The sequence below is a fragment of the Typopeltis vanoorti genome, chromosome 8, assembly GCF_054136105.1.
Source record: "Typopeltis vanoorti isolate ZY-2024b chromosome 8, IOZ_Tvanoo_1.0, whole genome shotgun sequence".
NCBI lineage: Eukaryota > Metazoa > Arthropoda > Arachnida > Uropygi > Thelyphonidae > Typopeltis > Typopeltis vanoorti.
Window position 1 is genome coordinate 22,368,869 of NC_143556.1, and position 15,251 is coordinate 22,384,119.

At 36.7% G+C, this 15,251-nt stretch overlaps 1 non-coding gene across 1 annotated transcript; it reads right to left on the reverse strand.

The window, feature by feature from the left end:
• Positions 1–3,848: 3,848 nt before the first annotated feature.
• Positions 3,849–3,920, reverse strand: TRNAH-GUG (transfer RNA histidin (anticodon GUG)). The gene has a single exon. It is a non-coding gene; the product is annotated as a tRNA-His (tRNA).
• Between the last annotated feature and the right edge of the window lie 11,331 nt (positions 3,921–15,251).

The window sequence follows — 15,251 nt, forward strand, 5'->3', positions numbered from 1 at the left end:
CCTTTCCTAACATGATTTATTCCTTCCTTTCATTTCAGGATCCATTCCAGACCATGAACATTTCGGTTTATCTTCTTTTGATGACGATGATTAGGAGGATGATTATCCACGTACCTCTGGATGGGTGCCTTGTTGGAAGGACGGCGATTACGATAAAATCTTCACTTCCACCGACTTCAATAGCTACGGGGCCATACAACTTTACGGTAGCAGCGCTTCGCCGGGTTCTTCTGCTTATCTTGCAAGATTTAATTCATGCATGTCTGTTCACTAAATATATGCCATCGTATCTTCGCTAGTTCAGAGCAGTGTTCATTTCAAAGAAGGAATGTGCATCATTATCTTCTGCCTGATTTATGTTGCTCCCATCCACTGGTTTTTAATCAATTTTATATATTTTTTGTACTTTTAATTTATTTTTTACGTAGACCGAAACCCTGATTTAGAGACTAAGCATTTAACTTTTTAAGACATTTCAGGCCTCCAATAAGCGGGCTGGTGATCTCAAACCGGGGGGGGGGGATTCGCCTGCCACCTAAAGACAATCAGAAACATTTATGCCCACAGCGGAAGTCGAACCCACGACCTGTTGGTTGGAGAGCAGGTTCGCTTACCACTCGTTCAACCAAGCCAGTATGACTACCATCCAATTACAGTTGCTCCTGTTCCCTTACAGCGTCTAAACGTGTTCAATTATATACCAGTATGGTTGTTGGCAGCGAGCCTTCATCCCTTCGGATGGCTATACTCAGAATATACGTTCATTCTTTCTTCACTTCACTCTGAAATCCGATGCCAACTACTGCCACTCTTTATGGCTTCCCTGGATTCTCAGAAGTACTATCAACTACAGGATGTACCAGAAGCTTTCCTCACCTAAGTATCAAAGAGTGACTCTGCAAATTCCCTTAGTAACTATGATCGTGGGCATCAGATCGACGTCCATCCCAGCACTTAGATGGTAGTAGGTCCTCTTGTCTCCCATTTTCTACAATTGTGTTGTTTCATTGATGAGTTTCTTCGCTCTCTTCCAAACCATATTAGCTACTCTCTTGACATAAGCACTTTCAGTTCTATGGCATTCGTTGATGATCATATACTCATAGCCTAGAGAAGGCTTGCAGGAACTCCTCAAGCAAGTCAATGCTCTGAAGCGAGGCTTAAACATCAATATGGTAAAGTCCAGTACGATTTCTCTTCTCCCCTCAGCTAGAAACAAGAAATTGAAAGATGAGAACTTCTGGAGGAATAGTATACCGTTGTGTTCTCTTTCCACATACAGGCTTTTTCCCATCCACTTCAGGATCATTTCTTACTTCTCTACAAAAATCCCTACTCAAGCCTCAAGAAAGTCGCTTCATTTCGAATTATTTCATTCTTTGTAGACAGCACCACAGGTTAGTATTAGATAAATTCTCTCTTTCTCTTTCTCACAGTTTTTCTTGGATGGATGTAGCAGTTTGTTGAACAATCCATTAATGGTTAGTTTCTTCTCCTCAGTGCCATTAGCATTTTTCGATGACACTCTCCACCAAGGAGGTCTTAGCATTCCTTCATTGCGATGGTTTGTGTACATTCATAGAGATGACAGAAAATTTCTTTCTCCCCTTTCAAATTATATCTGCCTCTAGGTCTTCATGTATTAAGATTATTATCGACGTACCTGTAGATGGGTGCTTGATAGGAAGACTGCGATTACTGTCCTTGATGCAAGGACTGCGACTCGGTTCAGTCGACTGAACCAAGGCTCCAAATTAGGCTTCAAATGTCGAATCCTTCACTCGGGACCTACATGACAAGAATCTAAACACGTTCCCAATCAACATCAATGGATCAACGGTCTGAATTTGAATATATATATATATATATATATATATATACATACAGGGTGTATATATATATACAGGGTGTTCATATACAAGATGTCAGAAAGGATGGATAGCTGGAACCCACCTGAATCATGGAAGAGAATAACTTGTATCATGATGATTCGTGCCCGCCATCAAAATAAGGATATTACGACTGCTGCCCAATGCTCCCTGAATACAGTAAAAAAAATCAGGCATGAACTAGAGACTTGCAATGGTGACTACGAGGATGTAGCAAGAAGAAAGATCCCTAGCAGACGATCTGATTGCGTTCGTACAGCAGAATTCCTCGCAAATCTGCAGGAACAGGTGTTGAAGAACCCTGGCATTGGAATTCGGGCTTTGTTCGTGGAGTTGCTAACTGTAGTCAAGCCCTGGATAACAAGGGTAGCCAATGGTAGGCCGTATGTATGGCAGCAGGATTCGGCCCCTTGCCACACCTCTGGGAAAAGTCAAAAATGGTTGTCTGAAAATTTCTACGACTTCACCAGTCCAAATGTTTGACCTCCAAACTCCCCAGACCTTAACCCCATGGATTATTTTGTATGGGGAGCAGTTGAAAAAGACACCAATCGCACTTCCAGTAATACAAAAGCCCAGTTAATGGATAAAATTAAAACAGTTTTTGCGGCCCTTCCCAGGGAGACTGTAGCATCAGCTTGTTCGAGGTTCCGAAGCAGAATTGAAGCTGTGATCGATGCTAATGGTGGTTATTTTGAGTAAATCTTGTTGATAGTATTGTAATTAACTCTGCCTGTAATGTTTTTTTGTCAATTCATTAAATTTAATAGATACAAAGAAGATTTTCTTTTTCCTTACGAAACTGTCAAATTTATCCCGAACACCCTGTATATATATATATATATATATATAGGTTTAATTAAAACAAGAATCAATGTTCTGCAGACTCGAGCTCGCAACTCGGAGAAGTGATAACAAGAAATGTAAAACAGACTGTCAGAATATAAAAACCTTAGCTTATGTTACTCACTGTTATTATCGCATACGTGGAGTACTGGTCAGAAGAAACAGTGCAATAGCGAGGGTTATAGAGAATAGGTTGAAGAGCAATGGATGCATAACAGCAATAGAACCACCACACTATAGGAATAAGATTGGATTTAGGAAGCCTAATTTTGTAGACGACGAGAGATAGAGAGAGAGAGAGAGAGAGAAGTGGGGGCGATGAATTAGTCGTTATCGACATACAAGTTCTGGATGTTAGGCGATAATGCACGACCCTCCGTGCATTGAGAAAGATGCCTACTATTCTGAAAACCAAGACTTGGTGGGGCTACTTGAGGAACACACCACATCGCACCAAACTTCACCTCTGCAACTGTGTCTTTTAAAGGGGAGTATCATGTCAGCAAACTTATGTGGACTTACTCTGCTCTGGAGAACACTCTCCAGCTGATTTCAAGATGCACTCTTTGCAGGGCACACTGGGGGGATCAAGGACTTACCAGAGAATGACTTCTCGAGTGTGGAGTTAGACAGGACAGGATATTAATGGAGAATTAGGCTTCTTCTGTTGGATTTGGGACAACAGTAGGTTGTACTGTTTTCAGAGTGAAGTTAAGAAAAAGAAGAAAAAAAAATTACGACCTTTTTCCTTTCTTAAGCATGCTAGAAAATGTATGCTAGAAAATGCGCAAACCGACAGAAATAAGACTGCGCGCGCACACACAGAAATATTTTCAGACTTCCTAAGCTTTTTTTTTTTTTTTTTTTAAAAGGACATTGCCGTGATGAAGATGTGAAAGTCCGTATAAATTCCTTAAACTTTGAGTTATTACGCGAACTGAGTATAGGAGGTCAGTTGAGATTTTCCTCTGAAAGGTATTTGTTTCTTCGTCTTCTATTTCAGAATTTATTATATATATTTAATTACTTTGACTTTCTATGCTCTTCAGTTGATTCAATATTCCTATTCATGTTAATTATTTATTATTGTTAGGAATGAGTGAAAAAGAAAATTGCCGTGACCAGGATTTGAACCTGGGTTATTGCGGCCACAACGCAATGTCCTAACCACTAGACGATCACGGCTGATAACAACAATTCTTTATAGTTTCTTAAGTTCACACTCCACTTACAATTCACAAAAACATCCTGTTTACAGCACTGAGGTAACTTTTTTTTTTTTCGGACTAAGCTTATTGATGCGCTGCGACTTATCTCTTTATTTAAAGAAAACTGCTAAACCAATTCCTAATGTGATTTCTAGCGCCATCTACCAACACGATACGGTACTATTATTATCAGCTCCAACATATAAAAAGACTCTCTATCGTATACGTTGGGAATTAGTGATTATATATTCATATATCAAAACAGGATTTATAGAGAAGAATTATTTATTAAAAAATATCCCTTCACATTGTTTTTCTAAAGAGTTCAGTAATATCTCAATTATATAATAAAGCAGTAATAGAGAAGACCTAAATTATTTCTGATCTGCACATTAATCAGGGCTGGTATGTTTTTATTATTATTTTTTTAAATTTATTTCTTAATTTATAGGAATTGTTTAAATTTTCTAAGAAAATCTGGTTGACGTATATGATCTATACATCTACACCGAATTTTATTTATGTTATATGAAATTTATTTATATCTAACCGTATGGATATTTTTCACATAAGTAATTTAAAATATTTGTTTATTTTGACTTTGTTAATAACTTCTGTAAAATAAGTTTGTTAGCGATAAATTTATAAAACTTTGTATCAAAAATAATATATGGTGTTTAAAGAAAAAAGTACAGATATTTATAATAATCTAAAAAAGTTAATTTATTTATTAACATTTATAAAAATTTTTAAAACTCCTTTCAAATAATAAACAAATAAAATAAATTCCTTCGTTTTGTCTGTATAAATGATAAAAATATGATAACAAAAATGTCGTCCCTCTTTGCCGAGAATGGAACTCTCAGTAAAACTGTTAATTTTACGTTGTAAATCCACCATATTGGATTTTGTAAAATTTTACTACTGCATCTGAATTATAAATTTGTGTAAATAAGCACGTGCATCGACTAAGAAATGGTATGAAAACATTTATTAAAAATTTTAAATAATACAGTATTTTAAAATTCTCCTAATCCTACATTATCATTAATGGGAGCTGAAAGCAGAGAAGAGCGACCAGAAGAAGAAGAAGCAGTTAACAGACATAAGGTACAGTCAACTCAGTTTAGTTGCTTCTGCAGTCATTCCAAATAACGCAGATCAGCTGAACTGTAGTTAGCTCGGTTATGGCGTGAGAGGACACCATTAATTTTTCCCTCCGGTGGTCGAAGATACTGAATACAATGTCAGAGAATAGCATTATTAGCCTCAGATGCCTATGCTATTACAAGGATTACAAAGGTATTTTAAAAAGTAAGAAGGAAATTTTAGGGCATGTCAAAGGAGGCTTAATGTCAACTGTGTGTATAAAGAAGTTTCAAATAAAAATTAATTTATATTTCATTCACTTCATTCCTGATGATTTCATTCTATTTAGTATATGATAAAACAGGGGTGGCCACGATGTGGCTCGTGAACCGCATACGGCTCACGTACACGGGTCACGCGGCTCTTCACGATCTAACAGGAAAAAATAAACAAAAAAGAGAAGAGTAGATAACAAAAAAAGAGGAACAAAATAAAAAAAGAGAGAGAATAAAACACGTTTAATAAAAATTGCTGCAATAAAAAAAGTTTAATTCGAAACACATTAACATGTTCATTGCCAATCAAGCGATATCGCGTGATGCGAGTTCTCACCAAACGACCGATCACCCGTTATCGCGTGGACGTCGCTAACTAAATCAAAAAATTAAAAAAATTTGCCCACCACATGAAATTCCAATTTTCAGCTTGGCAATGAAAGTGTTAAAAAATGTTTTTCCACTTGTAGTCAGCTAATGGGTGTCCCCCACTTTGGGAATCTCTCTCTCTCTCTCTCGGGGACTACTTTATATGTCTAGGTGGAATATTCCACCTTGAACCAAAGAGACTTAACCCTCAACAATATTCTGCGCTGTTTTTGTGACTTCAGACCTCTACAATCGAAACTATACAATCGTCATCGACGCTAACTGTGTGCCCTGCATAGCATGCAAAGAAAGTATCGTAGTATCAACCCGAGAGAGTCCACCATGCACTTTCAATGGATAAATTTCTAGAGTTAAATTTTTGTATGATGTGGTGTTCTTTGTGAAGTAGACGCGATGGAAGTAGTGGGTATTTGACCAACATTCCCAAATTCATCTCCTTCCTTTGTAAAAGTCACGCTTTCTCAATACTAGATTAATATAATAGAGATGTTCTACTCTATAATTCATCGATGTTCTTTAACCTGTTCGCTCTAATCCGCACTGCCGCATTTGGATTTCTGTCACGTACGCTGTGTGTTCAACAGAAACACTGCTCAACACGTGCCAAAGTTTCAGTATTATGAATTTTTCTCTCATATGAGTTCTTCTAGAGCACCTCTGCAGCTCAGTTGGTTTAGATGAAACTATTTGAATGGAAAGACGTGGGTTCAGATCCCTTCAGTGACTCGATTAACCTTTATCACGGTTTTCAAACAAAGGTGGGTTAGTTGGTCTCATACGGTGGTGGGGAGGTTTCTCACTGAAATTCGGATTTTTTTCGTCCCTCAAACCAGGCAAACCAGCCCAGTGAATCCAGAGATCTACAGACATATAGATCTACAGAGATCTACTCTTGGAAAGAAAGGCAACTGAAACCATCTTTCTTACAAAACGTCCCTAATATAGCAGTATTTTCACCCATTGGTATCAGGAAAAAACACAAATACACATGGCTTTTTCTGTGTATTGAAAAACTTACATTTTGAATACTCATCAGGAAGTAGATTACAAAAGAGCCCCTCATTTATAGTAATGTTTAAGGTTTTCTAAGAATAATATTATTAAATCTGAACATTTGAAGAGGTTGCGTCAAGGCCATATCCATCTCAAAATATACTCAGAGATGCGAGCAGTTGAGATTACGATATACACATGCGCAAAATGGTAGTCAGTGGCTACGCAAACACACGCGTAGCCAAGGCTTTAAAAGTAAGACTCTCATTAAATTTTCCTAGTGTGTGTGTGTGTGTGTGGCTGTATCTACCGTATCTACTTACGCTTCCATTACAAATGTTAAATTGCGGATTTTTCTATGTCCACAGAGAAAAACGGATTTTCACAAAATCAAAGTAGAGAAAAATGATGAAGAAGAAGAGAAATCTGGTTGAGATTTTACGCAAGAACTCAGAATGGATTTCGCTAGTTGATAAGCGGAAAGAAGGCAACAAAAACTTTGTTTCTGGAGGAACCTCTAAAATTTCCGTCACTTCCACAAAGTACTTCCTTACCAGTGGATGATGAGGTGTAAGCCCACATTATTATAGCGTAACACCTCCAGGGAGGCCAAAGACTCATCGAGGGAGGGTACCTACTTTACAACTCTCTGTCTCCAGCAAATACCTTCATCATCTACACCAACGCCATCTACCACCGACCAACAATAGTATTTTCACAATCACAAACATCCATGCCCACGGCAGGATTCGAATCCGCAGCCATTTGGCTGGAGAGCAGATACGCTAATCACACGGCTAGCCAGGCCGGCATTCCCACAAACTCCACATTCTACTTCACATTCCCACAAACTCCACATTCCCACAAACTCCACATTCTACTCCACATTCCCACAAAAACACTGCAATTCATTAACTGTTTACATGAAAAACAGTATTTCCACCTATCAGCATTTAACGCATTTAGAATACAATGAAAGGTCCGTCTTATTTCTATATAAGGACTGATCCTCCTGATGAAATCATGCTGTAACAACCCCCATTCCACTACGAGACGAGTACTATGTGTAACACGTGCATCGAGGCATAGTTAGCTCTTATTTATAACCATTGAAATTTGAAATTTACAATAGTGATGCAACACAATTATTATAGCAATACAAATAATAATAAAGATATTGAGGAGTCCTACATATAATGCAATACAATTACTGTTCAAGTGATAATATACAGACTGATAAGCTGAATAAAAAATATGTATAAAGAACAGGAACAGTCCATTTTAAACTGTACACTAATGTCTAACCAAGGGCCACAGCTACTGTATATTGCTTACTAGAAAAATATAAATGTATACGATACTGTCATTGAAAAAAATTAAATGACTATCTTATGAGGGTACACACAACATAAGGCATAAAACAACTAAACCCATGAGGGAATCTCGAATTTTTTTTCTACACGCATAATCAGAGGTTAGCCTAGTGGCTTTGCGCTTCGCAAACGAAAGAAGGTGACGGATCATGCGTTTGTCGGAGTATCATTTAATTACCTTCGTAGGAATTTGTTTCAGAGAGAGACGAAAGGTCACGATTCTAGATAACATCAGGCTGATATAGACGTGGGCACAAGTGCCAGGTTGGGACATCAGGGGAATCGGTCTTTGGGACATAGTTTGGGACATTTTTCTTTGGGACACATTTCCCCTTACATGTGCACGAAAGTTCACATGTAAGGACACTAATATAATTTTGCCTCTTTCTACATTTAGCAGAAATAGTTAAAATTATTATTAAAAGATATATCCAGGATATCAAGGACTCACCGAAGGAGGCCGTCTTATCTGCATCGACTGTCACAACTGTTCTTCAATGATTATTCTTCATTCATATTATTTGTACACAATGAGTCCAATGGCAATCCGTTCCAATCACGCACAATTCTATCAAAGAAATATCTGGCTCTCATTCCATTCTGACTGGATTTATTCTCAACTTCTAAGAATTCGCTGACATCCTTTCCCCCACCAGCCGTAAAATGAAATATTCCATCTTTCCAAATTTCTCTTAATCTTGTTGGCTAGTGTCCGCAGTCTACAAATTCTCAATCTGTCTTCATAATGAGTATTCCGCATTCCTGATATCATTTTATCACGCTGCTTTGCACTCTCTCTCTCTCTCTCTCTCTCTCTTTCTCTCTCTCTCTCTCTCTCTCTCTCTCTCTCTCTCTCTCTCTCTCTCTCTCTCTCTCTCTCTCTCTCCACCGTAACAGAAACCAGGAGACCAGACGTGCGCAAAATAGTCCAAGAGAGGTCTTATCAAGGATTTATAAAGAGGCAAAATTATATTAGTGTCCTTACATGTGAACTTTCGTTTCAACACTGCAATTATCTTTTGAGTTGTATTCACGATCTTTGATGCATGGCCCCCCTGAACTTTAACTTTCGTCTACTAGCACTCCAAGATCCCTAGCCTCATCAGTTCTTCTAGAATAATCCGACCAATATAATATAATACGACGTTGGATATATAATCGTATCAAAGTGCATGTGTTTGCATTTACTGACATCCATTTTTCCATTCCCACAATTCCAGCCTTTTCAGATCATTCTGAAAGTTCTGCATAACAGCAACGTTGCTGGTTACTCTACCAATCTCTGCATCATTAGCAAATAGCTCCATGTCGCTTGTCAAATGCAATCTAATGTCATCAGTACACAGATTGAATAACTGGACTAAGGAGTGATCCTTGTGGTACACCACTGGTTACCATAAATCTTGCAGACTGATATCCCAATATACCACTTTTTGATATCTGACAATCAGCCATCCTCTTATTCACGGTAATATTTTATAATCCAATCCCATATTCTCCAATTTATGGAACAGTATTCCCATGCTGTATTCTGTGAAAAGCCTTGGAAAAATCTAATGAATTATGGAGTATACTACCTCTTGTGTAACTCAGCGGTAATATTATTATAGAATGTGACCAGTTTACTAAAATATGACCTTTCCTTAGCAAACTCATGTTGTTCATTGCAAAGTATAGTTATTCTGTAAACTATTTCTGTTTGCGAGAAATAACCAACTTTTACACAGTCTTCACCATCGCTCCATAGATATTGACAGGTCGACAGCTGCACTCGTCAATCTTTGCACAACCCTGGTGCGATGTTATTATCACAGATTCTTCGCACCAGGGTTGTGCTCAATGTTGCGTACATCAGATTGATAGCTTTTAGGAAAATCGCCATTCATTAGTTGAACAATCTCTTATGCATTAGTCGAGTCATCTTCAGAAGATTCACAACTATAGAACAGTTGTGATTCTTAGGATGTTTAGGATAATAATTACATGAATCCTAAAAGATATCAAGTGGGCCACTATCTGCATGGTAAACAACATATCTAATTACTGCTTTCTTATAACATAATTTATCACATTTTTATAGTATTGCACATAATGTGCCTTAAAAATTGAGAACTTATTACATAACGATTTACTTTACTCCACTTTTTGTTATCAATAATACTGCAATAAATACTTAAATCATTCTTATATTCTATCATGTAGAAAGGTTAGACGGTTTATCCAAAATCCCCCATGCAGTTCGTCTTTGCCAAGTGCACTTTAGTTTGTTAATGTTCCAGCTTGTGCACTGACTATTTCTTTAGTAATGAGTTCTTGTTTCATTTCTGAATCTATTTTCTTAATCGAAGAGGCATCTTTATTGCGAGCATCTGTGATAATTTTACTCATCGAATGCTTTGAGTAATTTTTTTTTCCTTTTCATTCATTCTTTTACTTGCAGCAGAAGGATAAAATTCACATTTGGGTTGTTTTTTTAAGCAAATTTCGCAGAATTGACCTAAATTTATTTAATATTTAATTTATATAAGAATAAATTTATTACACTCACGCTACTAAAAGCAAAGTAGCTATTGCCAACTGTACTTTCACTCAATTTTTACCAACCATAAAACCCACACTATTTTAGACAATCACATGTCCTGTTAGGTTAACACTTGTCAGTTTCTTCATGCTGCTTATATTTAGCGATAGCACACGGGTCAGATTTCTTCTCATCTATCAGGGGAACTTGAACTGAACTTTCAGTCTCGAAAAGATAGATAGGGTTAAAGGTTTCGCCTACTCCATATAACGGAATTAAAGTAGTTATTTTATTATTTTTCACTGATATTTGAATAAATTTTGAGGCTCTCCGAATAATGATATTGGTCTACCATTTAAAATTTTATTTAGTGGGATTCTAATGTTCTGCTTGTTGCTTCGAGTTTCAAGATGCAGATAGTAGCCCACTTTACAATCTGGGCTACTATCTGCATCTTGAAACTCGAAGCAACAAGCAGAACATTAGAATCCGTTCTGCTTGTTGCTTCGAATGTTGCCCACTTTACAATCTGGGCTACTATCTGCATGGTAAACAACCTGGTTACTATGATATAAATGCGGCTTTCTTATAAAAATCAAACTTTTATCATATTGCACATAATATGCATTAAAATGTGATAGCTCATTGCATCATATTTCACTAAACTTTTGTTATCAATAACACGATGTTTCTTAGTGTGTCATATACTTCTTACAGAATGATTATAATCTCAACTGTCATGAAACGTATCAACCTAATGAGGAAATATTCTTCATATTCTCCGGAACTGCAGAATGCCGACCCCTGTATTAGTGCCTTGATTAATTCTAACATTCCCACCCACATTCCCTCATCGTCTTTCGTAAATGTAGTGTACGGCTGCCATCCTCACGGCATGTGTTCTTCTAAATACGAAAATGATTAACATAAGGCACAGCTCACAATGTTGAAGAATACACAAACATCAGATGTCATCCGATAAAAACTGGATCAAACAAGAAAAGATATCTGCATTTAAGAGAAGTACCACATATGCTTTCACGAAAGCATATGTGATGCTTCTTGCCCTACAACCCTCTTTCATCTTGCCCTACCACCCGCTTAGCGTCCCCATTATATTCGCATGAATCTTCATTTGATCGTGCATTCTGTCAATAGCTGCAATGCCTCGATGATGTGATGATAAAGACCTATTGTCTCAGTTAATTCATTGAGTTGATTGATCTCTCATCTCTCCTTACTTATCAATGGCTCCTATAGAATTTACCTTTATAGAATTCTTAGCAACACGAATGACAGCCACTCTTCCATTTATACATGGAAATTGCAATGACGTCAGAAGTTTTCCGAATTATTCGAAAACTATGACGTAACAATGGAGTTCATTATTAATCCAATGGGAACAATAATTAATTTACAAATGTAATCCTTGTATTATTATGAAAGAGAAAAATAAAATATTTGTTGATGAATTATATTTATGGAAGAATTTGGATAGAGTACTCAGAAAAGGAGTATTTTAGAGTAATACATTTTCCAGAAGATAAACAAGGTTCAGTAATTAGGCAAGGTGTTTATCCATATGAATACATGGGTATTATTTGAACATGCCATGGAATACTAAGTTACTAAAGTAAAATTTTATAGTAATCTAAATGAAGAGCTTATTGTAAATAAACCTTACTAAAAGGCTTTAGACCGATTTTATTGTAAAAATTATTATTTGACGTTCAGAGAAAGTTTAGCAGAAGTGGCACGGTGCTGCATACGGTGCTAGATCGACCGAACATAGGACGTTATAAGTTCAATTTATTCGCCTACTAGATGTACTAAGCCCTTTTCGTCACTTTCCCGAGAAAATCGATCTTTGCATCGAGTAAGCGATGTTTTTCTTCCTGAAAATCGGACAGAATAATTTACGAAAAACGACCGAAGAACTCATACTATTTCCAGACAATAAATACAGGATCAGGACTAGAGGACCACAAGATAGCATCACTTGCAGCCGTTTCTCTTCACCGGATGCCATGTTTAATTAGTGATAGTCTTTGGCTAGCATCTTGAAATGGCTACTGGTAGAAAATGAAAGTCCCCTCTCAGTCTCCAAAGTCAGATATGGCTAAAACGGGCTCGCTTCGCAAAAATATGAGCGTTGAAGTTCGATCCGATATGCCCATTTGTATAACTTCTAAGCTTTTCTTCTATCAGTTCCCAAGTTAGTTGGTCTGTGAGAGCGAAAGCAAATTTTTCTGAAGGAAATTCGGATTTTTCGTTCTGCTAAATCAAGAAATTCGACCATAAAACTCACGCTATTTCATGCAATAATGAATAGTGTTAGGGTTAGTGACCACGAGATGTCAGCAATTAAGCACTATACTTCCTTTACCGGATGCCATTTAAAATCATTCATAATTTGGAGTAGCTGTCTCTCTTTTCGCAATGGTGCCGACTTGTCAAATACTGATACTGAGGGGCAGTATCTGAAAGTTGGATAGAACAGAAACAGTCTCACCTTTTTACCTCCTTTGGAAGTAAAAAAGCTAGCGGTTAGTTTTTATTTTATTTATTTTTCATAATTTAAATAATTTTTTGAAATTTTTAAAAATGCTATAAATATCTATAGTAGTAGTGATAATATCTCTACTACATTCTACAATTATTTCTGCATTATTGTGTATCCGTTATAAATGAGATTGAGATTTACCTTTATATCGCAATCAATACTTTTAAGTCAACTTAAAATATAATCAAATCGGATCCGAAATTTTGGATTGCATTTTAGATACTTAAAAAATTATTTTTCCGAATAATTTTACTTTTCAACATAAATAAAAACCTGAAGTGGTATTTAATTTCTTTTCAGATACTAATTTTTATCCAGTTATTTTCATTCTTTCAATCTCTTTCATCAGCTGTCAAAGCATTGCTATTTGTTATCATTCAATATTTTAAAGAACTGTCACTGTAACATATCACCCATTACCGTTTTTGCATGATTTAAACGAGCTCAGTCTATTTAAACAAACTTGAATTTTTCACAAATATTTTGCAAGCTTTTTTAAACACATTTTTCGCTGCATCACCATTTAAGGTAATATTTACCTCTTCCCAATATGATGCTTTTAACTACAATATATTACGCGGATTACATATTCCTTATTTGGGAATACGGTATAGATAATGTTCACATTTTTTTAAATCACTTAAACAACTTCCACCCAGACATTAAGTTTACCATCGAAATTGAAGAAAACGGATCTCTGCTGTTTTTAGACATCAAACATACTAAGATGTCTGACTCCTTAAAAATCTCCATGTTCAAAAAATCAACGCACACGGATAGATACCTGCATGCATCCTTCCACCACTATCCAGCACATAAGTTGGGTATCATCTCCACTCTGGCTGGTCGTGCCAGGTCTGTATTGTCAGATGAGGAGGACGAGGAGGGGGAGGAGCTAAAAATTGAACTACAACATCTCAAAATAACCTTCACAAATAATGGCTACTCTTCGAAAACTATCAATAAACAACTACACTGTCGTCCTCAAAACAACACAGAGACACAGGACAAACCTAAGGGTTAAATCTCTTTACCGAACACCAGCTCGCTCTACCGGAAACTAAGAAGGATTTTGAAAAAAATTGACAGAAAAACTTGCTTTTCCACTCTTCCTAAACTCACATCAATTCTAAGCAAACCAAAACAGGCTCACCACCATCTTCAGTTTCCAGTTTTATATAAATTCATATGTGACTGTGGGAAACCATATTTTGGCCAAACAGAGAAGTCCATCCTTCTGCTACGTCTCGAGGAACATCAGAGAGACATCGCTTATAGTAGAACCAGAGCAAGCACCCTCTCAAGCCATGTCCTGTTCTCAGTGAACACAAATAATGACGGCCGCCAACACGAAATAGTCTGGAATACAACATCAGACATTCATATATGTCACGATGAAGTAGAACACCGCATAGTTCAATCCAAAGAAATTATCCTAAGACTCTTCTCACATTTGCAGTAATCATAATTATAATTTGCCTGACTCACATAGCTCTGCCAACAGATACTGGGACACTCGTGAAGTCACATAACAATGGAATTTTATCCCGGACTGTGGCTTCAGTCAATCTTAATTCCAGCTCATAATCTGATTTTTTTAGTGGTACAATGTTTCTTTCCGGTATTTTTTTATATTTGCTTTTAATGTTCTTACGCCTGAAGAACTCGGCACTCCGACGAAATATGTTGTATGTTAAATTAAATTAATATGTTTTTCCAATTCTCGGAATTCAGTCAGTAAATAACATGAACACACACACACACACACACACACACACACACACACACACACACACACACACACACACACACACACACACACACACACACACACATATATATATATATGTGTGTGTGTGTGTGTGTGTGTGTTCATGTTATTTACTGACTGAATTCCGAGAATTATATATTCACAATATATTCAATTCTTGAAATTCTCAATATTTTCTTTGATCTTCAAGTTTATTGCGCAACTTTTCATATACAAAGAAAGATCGGTTAATAACTCATTCGGCAATGATGGTGATGATCTTTGTTTGGAAAGGCGTAAGTTTGAATCCAGTCTGGGATGTCTCTCATATTAGGCTGACATGGTTTTTTAACA